The sequence below is a fragment of the Palaemon carinicauda genome, chromosome 10 (genome assembly GCF_036898095.1).
Source record: "Palaemon carinicauda isolate YSFRI2023 chromosome 10, ASM3689809v2, whole genome shotgun sequence".
NCBI lineage: Eukaryota > Metazoa > Arthropoda > Malacostraca > Decapoda > Palaemonidae > Palaemon > Palaemon carinicauda.
This window is the reverse complement of record NC_090734.1, coordinates 6,425,722-6,438,221: the sequence shown is the minus strand read 5'-3', so window position 1 is coordinate 6,438,221 and position 12,500 is coordinate 6,425,722.

Genomic DNA, 12,500 nt, shown 5'->3' with positions numbered 1-12,500 from the left:
CTTTCAATAAGAAAAATTATCTCATTGATTCCGCGACTATTAAAAATAAGAAAAAATATCTTTCACTGATTCCACGACTATCATAAGTAAAAACAATTTCTCTTACTGATTATACGACTCTTGAAATAAAAACTCTTTCACTGATTCCACGACTATCATAAGTAAAAACAATTTCTCTTACTGATTCTACAACTCTTGAAAAAAAAGAAAACTCTTTCCCTGATTTCACGACTATCATAAGTAAAAACAATTTCTCTTACTGATTCTACGACTCTTGAAAAAAAAATACTTTCACTGATTCCACGACTATCATAAGTAAAAACAATTTCTCATACTGATTCTACGAATCTTGGAAAAAAAACTCTTTCACTCAATTCACGACTATCATAAGTAAAAACAATTTCTCTTACTGATTATACGACTCGAAAAAAATGTTTCACTGATTTCACGACTATCATAAGTATAAACAATTTCTCTTACTGATTCTACGACTCTTAAAAAAAAAACTTTCACTGATTCCACGACTATCATAAGTAAAAACAATTTCTCTTACTGACTCTACGACTCTTGAAAAAAAAAAAACTCTTTCACTAATTTTACGAATATAATAAGTAAAAACAATTTCTCTTACTGATTCTACGACTCTTGAAAATAAAAAACAACTCTTTCCCTCCTTTCACGACTCTTAAAAAAAATCTCTTTTACTGATTTCACTACTCTTAAAACTAAGACAATTTTTTCTCACTGATTCCACAACTCTTAAAAAAAATCTCTTTCACTGATTCCGCGACTCTTAAAACTAAGAAAAAAATTTCTCACTGATTCCACGACTCTTCAAAAGTAATAGAATATCTCTCACTGATTCCTCGACTCATAAAACTAAGAAAAATTCATCTCACTGATTCCATGACTGATAAATTTATGAAAAATTCATCTCACTGATTCCATGACTCTTAAAAATAAAAACAATTTCTCTTATTGATTCCATTAATCTTAAAATTGAGACGAATTTCTCTCACTGATTCCACGACTCTTAAAACAAAAAAAAATTTCTCTCACTGATTCCATGATTCGTAAAACTAAGAAAAATTACTCTCAATGATTCCCTGTCTCTTAAAACTAAGGAAAATTACTCTCAAAATGACTCTCAAAAATAAGAAAAATTACTCTCACTGATTCCATGACTCTTAAAACTAAGAAAAATACTCTCTATGATTGCATGACTCTTAAAACTAAGAAAAATTACTCTCACTGATTCCATGACTCTTAAAACTAAGAAACATAACTCTCAATGATTCCATGACTCTTAAAACTAAGAAAAATTACTCTCAATGATTCCATGACTATTAAGCCTATGAAAAGTTTCTCACTGATTCCCGAATCTTAAAAATATGAAAATTTCTCTTACTGATTCCACGACTCTTAAAACTAAGAAAAATTACTCTCAATGATTCCATGACTCTTAAAACTAAGAAAAAAGTTTTCTCACTGATTCCATGACCTAAGACTTAGAAAATATTTTCTCACTGATTCCATCACTCTTAAAACTAAGAAAAATCACTCTCACTGATTCCATGACTCTCAATGATTAAATGACTATTACACCTATGAGAAATTTATCTCAATGATTTTACGACTCTTGAAAATAAGAACAATTAAAGATAAGAAAATAATTCTCTCACTGATTCTATGACTCTTAAAAGTAAGTACCATTTCTCTCACTAATTCCACGACTCTTAAAACTAGAAATAATTTATCTCACTCATTCCACGAGTCTTGAAAAGTAAAACTGTCTTTCACCGATTTCACAATTTTTAAAAATATAAATAATTTCTTTCACTGATTCCATGACTCTTAAAAAGAAAAAATATCTTTACCTGATTCCACGACTCCTAAAAATAAAAAAATGTCTTTCACTGATTCCACGACTCTTAAAACTAAGATAAATTTCTCTCGCTGATTCCACGAATCTTAAAATTTAATAGAGTCTCTCTCACTGATTCCACGACTCTTAAAACAATGAAAACTTTCTCTTGCTGATTCCACGACTACTAAAAAGTTATAAAATATCTCTCTAACTCCATGACTCTCAAAAATGTCTTAGATTTTCTTTCACTGATTCCACAACTATTCAAACTAAGAAAAATTTCTTTAACTGATTCCACTACTCTAAAAAGTAAGAAAAAAGTATTTCGATGATTCCATGAACCTTAAAACTAAGAACAATTTCTCTCAATAAGTCCATGACTCTTAAACATAAAAAAAAAATATCTCACTGATTAAACGACTCTTAAAACTAAGAAAAAAATATATAATTGATTCCACGACTCTGAAAAAGTATTAGAATATCTTTCACTGATTCAATGACTTAAAACAGGCAAATTTCTTTCATTGATTCCATGACTCTTAAAAGTAAGAGAAATATCTCTCACTGATGCTATGACTATCAAAAATAAAAACCATTTTCTCTTAGTGATTCCAGGATTCTTAAAACTAAGCAAAATTTCTCTAACTGATTCCACGAATCTTGAAAAATAAGAAAAATTTCTTTCACTGATTCCACGACACACAAAACTAAGAGAAATTTTTCCCACTGATTCCATGACTCTTAAAAACTAACAGAATCTCTCTCACTAATCCTTTGATTTTTAAAGGTAAGAAAAATTTATCCCACTGTCTCCAAAACTCCTAAAACTAAGGAAATATCTCACTGATTCTATGACTATTAAAACTATGAAAAATTCATCTCTCAACGGGCGGCTGGTGCCCTGGCCAACCTACTACCTTTTTGTTTAAGAGAAATACAGCTCGAAGTAGGTTATGATGAATAGAGAGGTATTGAATTAAAAGCTCAAGAGATAGACGGCTGGTGAAATCTAACCGAGGCCCTTTGTGTCAATAGACATAGGAGATGATTATGATATATATATATATATATATATATATATATATATATATATATATATATATATATATATATATATATATATATATATATATATATATATATATATATATATATATATACATACATATATATATATATATATATATATATATATATATGTGTGTATATATATATATATATATATATATATATATATATATATATATATATATATATATATATATATCTATATATATATATATATATATATATATATATATATATATATATGTATATATATATATATATATATATATATATATATATATATAGATATATATATATATATATATATATATATATATATATATATATATATATATATATATATATATATCATAATCATCTCCTATGCCTATTGACACAAAGGGCCTCGGTTAAATTTCACCAGCCGTCTATCTCTTGAGCTTTTAATTCAATACCTCTCTATTCATCATAACCTACTTCGAGCTGTATAGTCCTCAGCCATTTAAGCCTAGGTCTTCCAATTCTTCTAGTGTCTTAAGGAGCCCAGCTGAACTTTTCGTGAACTTATCTCTCTTAGGCAGTACAAAGAGCATGACCAAACCATCTCCATCTACCTCTGCCCCCCATCATGATTTCATCCACATATGGTACTTGAGTAATCTCTTATAGTTTTATTTATAATTTTGTTCTACCATTTAACTCCTAATGTCCTTCTGAGGGCTTTGATCTTAAATCTACAAAATTTATTGTAGGTTGTTTAATTGTCATATCATGACTCATGTCCATATAGTAACATCGATCTCTGTAAACTGATATATAGTCTAATTTTATATGTAGTTTCAGGCGATTTGATTTCCAAATTTTACTCAACCTAGCCATTATCTGATTATTTTTCTCAATCTTTCACCAAACTTCAAATTCTAAAGACCCTATATTTGAGATCATAGTTCCTAAATACTTAAATTATTCTACCTCAATAATCCTCCCTCCTTTCAATGATATTTCATCTTCCATAGCATACTCCGCTCTCATCATCTTTGTCTTTCTTATACTTATCTTGAGCCCAGCCTCGTGTGATTTTCCATACGTTCTGGTAAGCAGAATGTTGTCCTTGTTCTACTAACAAGGACAACATCATCAACATACTCCAGGTCTGCTAATTTAATATCACCAATCCAGCCCAAACCATCTCCACCATCTATGACTGTTCTACTCATTAAAAAAACCCATGAGGAGGATAAACAACATAGGTGACAACACATTCCCTTGGAGTAGTCCCCTCTTCACTGGAAATTCATTTCATAGGACTCCACTAACGTTAACTTTGCACTTGCTATGCTCATGAACATACCTAATCAAATCCACATATATTTAAGAGGAATTCCATAATACCGCAGGACTCTCCACAAAATTGACCGGTGCACGCTATCAAAGGCTTTTTCATAGTCCACAAATGCTATCAAAAGTGGATTTCTATATTCTACACATTACTGTACATGTTTCAAAATGAAAATTTGGACAGTGCAAGTTTTACCTTTTCGAAATCCTACTTGTTCATTCTTTTATGTATGGGTTTGTGTGTGTATGTGTGTGTGTTTATGTGTGGATGTGTCTATATATCTTTACTTACTCTAGACTGACAGTTTGATATGATTGATAAAATGGATCATTAAAATGTATGAGAAGATAAGATATGTCACAAAATTTTAACAAAAATACTAGTATACAAAGGTTCAACAAACACAACGGAATTAATTCTTTTTAAATTTAAAGTCATAATTTCAGATGCATAATAATTTTAACTATTCAACTTTCAACACGATCAGTTGATATGATTATATATCAAAGAAACATTTATAAGAAACCGTTGCAATATGAATATGTCATTTCATATAGTGAGAGAGAGAGAGAGAGAGAGAGAGAGAGAGAGAGAGAGAGAGAGAGAGAGAGAGAGAGAGAGAGATCAATTTGTAAGTGTATGAACAATGATAAACTTTCAACAATACAATATAAATATTTCTGTTTATAAGATGTGTTTGTTTGTCTGTGTGTGAGTGTGTGTGTGTGTGTCAGAGAGAGAGAGAGAGAGAGAGAGAGAGAGAGAGAGAGAGAGAGAGAGAGAGAGAGAGAGAGAGAGAGAGAGAGAGAGAGGGCGGCTCATTTTAGCAATATGGAAATTTAAAATTATATTCTCTCTTTCAATAATTCTGCTTTTACTTTAGCTTTTTTATCATCTATATATATATATATATATATATATATATATATATATATATATATATATATATATATATATATATATATATATATATATATATATATATATATATATATATATATATATATATATGTATATATTTGCAGAATTTTTTTTGTTATGTTGAAAAGGCTGATATTAGTCCTTTTATAGTTTATATATGAAATATCTGGTTTAATGTTGGTAATGTAATTAAAACATTTTATTTTAATAGTTCATTACTTCATATACCGCTTATTTACTTTCTTATTACCTTTCCTTAAAGGGCTATTTTTCCCTGTTTGAGCATATGAGCTTGTAATATTTTGCTTTTCCAACTAGGGTTGTGGCTTAGCTAGTAATAATAATAATAATAATAATAATAATAATAATAATAATAATAATAATAATAATAATAATAATAATAATAATAATAATTGGGAGGAATCTGTTAAGGGGGAAAATCAGGAGGGAGATTGAGAATTAGATGGCTAGATAAGGTAAAGGATGATATGGAGAGAAGAGGTTTGGTGGAAGAAGATACCTTTGAAAGAAGGCATTGGAGATGGTGCATCAGACAGCCAACAACTTAATGTAGAGATTACAGTGATAAAAAAAAAATACAGTATATAAAAATGTATAAAGAATAGAAAATATCTTATGATCATTTATCTACTTTAATTATTATTCGTAAACGGGTCTTCTATTCCAAAACAAATTAAACTCTCACATTCGCAGATTTGATTTACAATGAATATAATTAGAGGCAAAATTAAATTTCTAGTGTGGCTGTGGTTATTTGATCTCGTCCAAATATACCCAGGGTCACTGTTTATGTTTGTGTAATGTTCTTGGAAATTTATTTCATACAAGGCATTTGTTATTGGAAGACCATGAGGCTTTTCCATTCGGTTTGAAGCAATGTACTCCATTTATTGGCTAAAATATTTTGTAAACGTATTTCTAAAGATATATACAATTTAGTAGACCACTATAATTTTTTCTTTCATTGTAATTAATCATAGGTAATTCATACATTCTGAATATATTGTTTTTTTTCTTAAATCTTCAGATGACACTCGAGGGAAACTCTTCCTATGTCATTAGGACAGAATATCTATCTTTTTTTCTGGCCGGACTTGGATGGAGAGCCAGATGATGGAGAAGGAAATCTGAGGGCATTACCTCCCTTTTGGTTTGAAAGAGAGAGAGAGAGAGAGAGAGAGAGAGAGAGAGAGAGAGAGAGAGAGAGAGAGAGAGAGAGAGAGAGAGAGATATAGAGAAATTATATAGCTTAATCTTCGTTCTTTAAAACTAAAACGGACATATTTCCAAGAATGGAAAACATCATCTTTGTAAAATTCTGTATGATGAAATCAAAGATAAATTCCAGACTTTGAAGAAGGATGAAATGTATATCTCAGTCACTAGTAAACATTCCCAAATCCCTTTTTATAGATAATTATGAATATTATATTTCCGGTATCCAATATGAATTTAAAAGTAAATTTGTATCAATGAAACAATGATCCGAATTCCTTAGTTAAAATAATGTATTTCGGCATTTTTAAGTCCACTAGCCTTTTATGCTTGGCGTTGAACAAGTAAATAAAGAGTATGGATTTTTTAAATTGGCTAAACAAAAAATAAATAAAAATATAGGGTGAATAAATTTCTCAATATCACACTTTTTTGGGGGTAGATTTCTAAATTTAACCCGGCCGGCAAGAAGCTATTGTCTTTGAGTTGGTTCCCCCTTGGGTCTTTGATCCCGAGATATAAAAGAGAATCCAGATATTATAGTATCAAAATATATGGCTTATTTTTGTACACACACAAACACACACACACACACACACACACACACACGGCCGGGTTAAATTTAGAAAATCTACCCCCAAAAAAGTGTGATATTGAGATTAAAACAGAGAATGCAATCTTAGAAGTACAGGGTGGTTTTAGAAGAGGTAGGGGTTATATGAATCAGGTTTTCACAGTTAGGCAGATATGCGAGAAATATTTAGCAAAAGGTATGGATGTGTATGATGCGTTTATGGATCTGGAGAAAGCGTATGATAGAGTTGATAGGGAAGCAATGTGGAATGTGATGAGGTTATATGGAGTTGGTGGGAGGTTGTTGCAAGCAGTGAAAAGTTTCTACAAAGGTAGTAAAGCATGTGTTAAAATAGGAAATGAAGTGACTGGTTGGTTTAGGGTGAGAGTGGGGCTGAGACAGGGATGTGTGATGTCGCCGTGGTTGTTTAACTTGTATGTTGATGGAGTGGTGAGAGAGGTGAATGCTCGAGTGCTTGGACGAGGATTAAAACTGGTGGGCGAGAATGACCATGAACGGGAGGTAAATCAGTTGTTGTTTGCGGATGATACTGTACTGGTAGCAGACACAGAAGAGAAGCTTGACAGACTAGTGACAGAATTTGGAAGGGTGTGTGAGAGAAGGAAGTTAAGAGTTAATGTGGGTAAGAGTAAAGCTATTAGATGTACGAAAAGGGAAGGTGGTGCAAGGTTGAATGTCATGTTGAATGGAGAGTTACTTGAGGAGATGGATCAGTTTAAGTACTTGGGGTCTGTTGTTGCAGCAAATGGTGGAGTGGAAGCAGATGTACATCAGAGATTGAATGAAGGTTGCAAAGTGTTAGGGGCAGTTACGGGAGTAGTAAAAAATAGAGGGTTGGGCATGAATGTAAAGAGAGTTCTATATGAGAAAGTGATTGTACCAACTGTGATGTATGGATTTGAGTTGTGGGGAATGAAAGTGATGGAGAGACAGAAATTGAATGTGTTTGAGATGAAGTGTCTAAGGAGTATGTCTGGTGTATCTCGAGTAGATAGGGTTAGGAACGAAGTGGTGAGGGTGAGAACGGGTGTAAGAAATGAGTTAGCAGCTAGAGTGGATATGAATGTGTTGAGGTGGTTTGGCCATGTTGAGAGAATGGAAAATGGCTGTCTGCTAAAGAAGGTGATGAATGCAAGAGTTGATGGGAGAAGTACAAGAGGAAGGCCAAGGTTTGGGCGGATTGATGGTGTGAAGAAAGCTCTGGGTGATAGGAGGATAGATGTGAGAGAGGCAAGAGAGCGTGCTAGAAATAGGAATGAATGGCGAGTGATTGTGACGCAGTTCCGGTAGGCCCTGCTGCTTCCTCCGGTGCCTTAGATGACCGCGGAGGTAGCAGCAGTAGGGGATTCAGCATTATGAAGCTTCATCAGTGGTGGATAATGTGGGAGGTTAGGCTGCGGCACCCTAGCAGTACCAGCTGAACTCGGTTGAGTCCCTAGTTAGGCTGGAGGAACGTAGAGAGTAGAGGTCCCCTTTTTTGTTTTATTTCATTTGTTGATGTCGGCTACCCCCCAAAATTGGGGGAAGTGCCTTTGGTATATATATATATATATATATATATATATATATATATATATATATATATATATATATATATATATATATATATATATATACATATTTGCATATATATATATATATATATATATATATATATATATATATATATATATATATATATATATATGTATATATATATATATATATACATATATATATATATATATATATATATATATATATATATATATATATACATATATATATATATATATATATATATATATATATATATATATATTTATATATATATATATTTCTATATATATAATATCACATGTTTAATATGTAAATGTGTGAATACATATACAAGCATGTTTATTTATATTTGCATATATATATATATATATATATATATATATATATATATACATATCATATTATAACATATTTGATATATATGTGTATGATATATATATATATATATATATATATATATATATATATACATATATATAATTATATATATATATATATATATATATATATATATATATATATATATATATATATATATATTTATATGCATATATATATATACTATGCATATATATATGTATATATATATATATATATATATATATATATATATATATATATATATATATAATGGTCAATGCTTCTATTAACATCGTTATTTAGTAGCTTTCGATATAACTTCTGTCATCGTCTGCCTATATGCAATTGTTATTATGTTAGATTAATAAAAATAATATGAATTATCATGAGTAGATAATTAGGAAGCTATACTTTTAAGAACTATCCAACTAGCTTTAAAATCAAACCAGAGAACATAAAACCATATAAAAGACATTATTACTAATATAACTTACTAATCAAAGAACATAAAACTATATAAAAGACCCAATTATTAAAAAACCCAGTCACCTGCATGAAAAAAAGACCCTCCAATCAGAGCAGCAACCCACTGACCAGAAAACGGATCAATGGGTCACTGGCAACTGAACAGGTTAGCCCTCATTCAATATGGGTTTTGTTTTAAATATATATAAAGACTCCATAAATGGACGAATTTTTTTTTTTTTACTCAATGGCCAATTGGTTTGTACCGATGTCCCATGTACTCCGAAATTCTACACTGAAGCTGCATAGACATGCTTCCAGTGTGGCACTCATTATAGAGTGCTCATTTATAAGTGTACATGTCATCAGAACACAAGTGAGTAGGTAGACTTCCCGTATATTTAAAAAGGGAGCCAACTCGGAGCTTGTTTGTAAAATAAGTTTCAAATCTATATGGGGATAACACTTCCCCAAAACACTCATAACCTCTCTTCTTAGTCTCTCCGAAAGATAACTATAGTACGGAAAGGAAACATAAATTATTTTTACTGAATTGGTAAATTTTGACCGGAAATTTTACCAAAAAACTGCTTGACTTGATTATAATAGAGGTTCAGAGGGAAGTCACTGATAATAAAAATGATTTTAAAAAATTCTCTTCCTCGTGAAACCTCAGATAAGTTGAATATACATGGTAACATCTATATAACAGTTTTTTTTTATTGAATTAATTTTGTAGATTTTTGGTTTCGAACTTAAAAAAAAAAGGAGAGCATATTCCCGTAAAAGTTTTTTTTTCCGAAATACTGAGGTTTCAAAGGTGTTATGTTTCCGAGAGACCAAGACATCGAGAAAAGGCAAAGTATCATCCCGTTCACTTTCTTTTGTAAATTTCATATAAAGATACTTTGTATTTAAATAGTCTAAAAGCTGGCTTATATGGTCTAAATTTTTGAAAAGTAAAAATGTACCGTTTACGTATCGACCGTACAAAAAAGGCTTAAATTCTACAGGACAATCACTCAGCCATCCTCCTTCACAATGACATAGAAATATATTTGCCAAGGCTGGTCCACATGGTGATCGCATTGCTATTCCATCTACCTACTCATATAAGCTATCATTAAACAAGAATGTAGATATAGTGTTAGTTAGATCTAATAGTATCTTAAATTGTTTTTTATTGAAACCTTTGAAAATGTCCTCTGGCTTAGGGAAAAGTTGCTTAAGAATTATTTCTAATGTTTCTGGTTAAGGAATGTTTGTGAATAAACTTCCCATGTCGAAGCTGTGTTGTGTGCAACTTCGACAGAGAAAGTTATTTGCATCTCGACAGAAGTTATCAACTCTACAAATTCGTAAGTATTCTTCAGAATACATTCATTTATTGGAAAAGGGGAAGAGCTTAGTTACTAGATATTTGGACAAGTCACAGGAGCAACTATTAATAACAGAGAATTGGTCTCAGAGGGATGCCTATTCTTTTGTGAGTCTTTGGGGCACCATACATTATACCATGCGGTGTTCCTATTGCCAAAATTGCTGAAGTTGTTTCGACTGACAAAATGCGATCCTTTTTCCACTTACGAACTCTGTAGTTTATTTTTATTTTCCATATTTAAAGTGTAAATTAATGGGTCCTCTGACACCAACTCTCTAAACTTAGTCCTATCATTTAAAATATCTTCCATTTTCCTTAAATAATCAGCTTTATTCAGTATTACAACTCCATGACCTTTTAGCGGTTTACTTATGATTATACTTGAGTCTTTACCTAAATTGCAAAGGATTTCAATATCTTTTTTAGAAAAAAAATTTGGGGGGGTGGAAACTTTGTGAGGTTTGAAATTATAGAATGTTCTGTATGCAATGCCTTGTATGGCTCGTTTAAAGCCACATCCATGGTCGCCATGTGGAACTTCCTTGTCAAGGTATCAATACAAATTTTCCTATTCTGAAAAAGGTCTATAAAGTTTATACGAAAATGGGGCAGTTCGAAATTCATTACCTAAGCTAATATTCCTTCTTCCATAGGTGATAAGATTCGACTTGAGTAATGGAAAATAAAATATTATCATTTTAAATCTTATATCTCCAAAAATGTACGTAAGGTTAACACTAAGACTGTAAAAACTCACGAAAAGAAACTAAAATTTCTATGTACAACTAATTCTCTAGATCCATTTGACCCCAATAAAGTTACTTTTAATAACTTTGTCATAATAAAATGTTATCGTTTAAACGGCTATTTTGAATGACAACAAAATCATAAGTAATTATGCTCTCTCTCTCTCTCTCTCTCTCTCTCTCTCTCTCTCTCAGTATATGTGACAAAAATGATTGAATAAATTAAATAAGATTCTTACTCTCATCTTTCTACCACCACCATCAAGTCCTTTGTTATGTGTTATCAATCTATTACTTTTAAGGTTTAAAGTACGCTTATGAATGGTGGGGATAAGGGACAGTGACATTGCCCTAACAAACGGGACAATGCCCTAGAGACTGACCATATACGATCAGCTCCCAAGCCCCATCTCTATCTAAACAAGGGCCAGGGAGGGTAAGGCTCAAGGTTGATGTAGTTGCAGCAACCAGAGGAACTAACGAGTTCGAGCGAGACTAGAACCACAGGCTGGCAATCACCAGGTAGAGATGTTACCAATAGGCCACAGCACATGCAAAAAAAATCTTTAACTGACTGGAAAATAAAGGAAAAGAAGTGTGAAAATAAAGTAAAAGAAGATAGGAAATAGAGAAAATTAAGAGAGAAAACCGAGGAAAAGAAGAGAGAAACTTAGGAAAAGAACATAGAACTAATATTCAATAAGACCATAATACAAAGCAAAGAACAAGCCGATCCAAAAGTTATAACCATGAATAGTTATCTATAAATAACTTCAATCATAGCTCACCCTATATACATTTCTTCTTGATGGTAATCTTTATAATTTCAATCATTTCAACATTAGTTTAAATGATATATCATAACGTTCTGACAGCGATTCCATTTTAATCTTCCTTTACTGTTCCTAGAAATTTAAACTGTGGGACAAACTTGGTCTTGTACCGACTTTGTTTCATACACGTTCATACACTGTGATGCTAGTGCTTTATTTATGAGCGTGTAT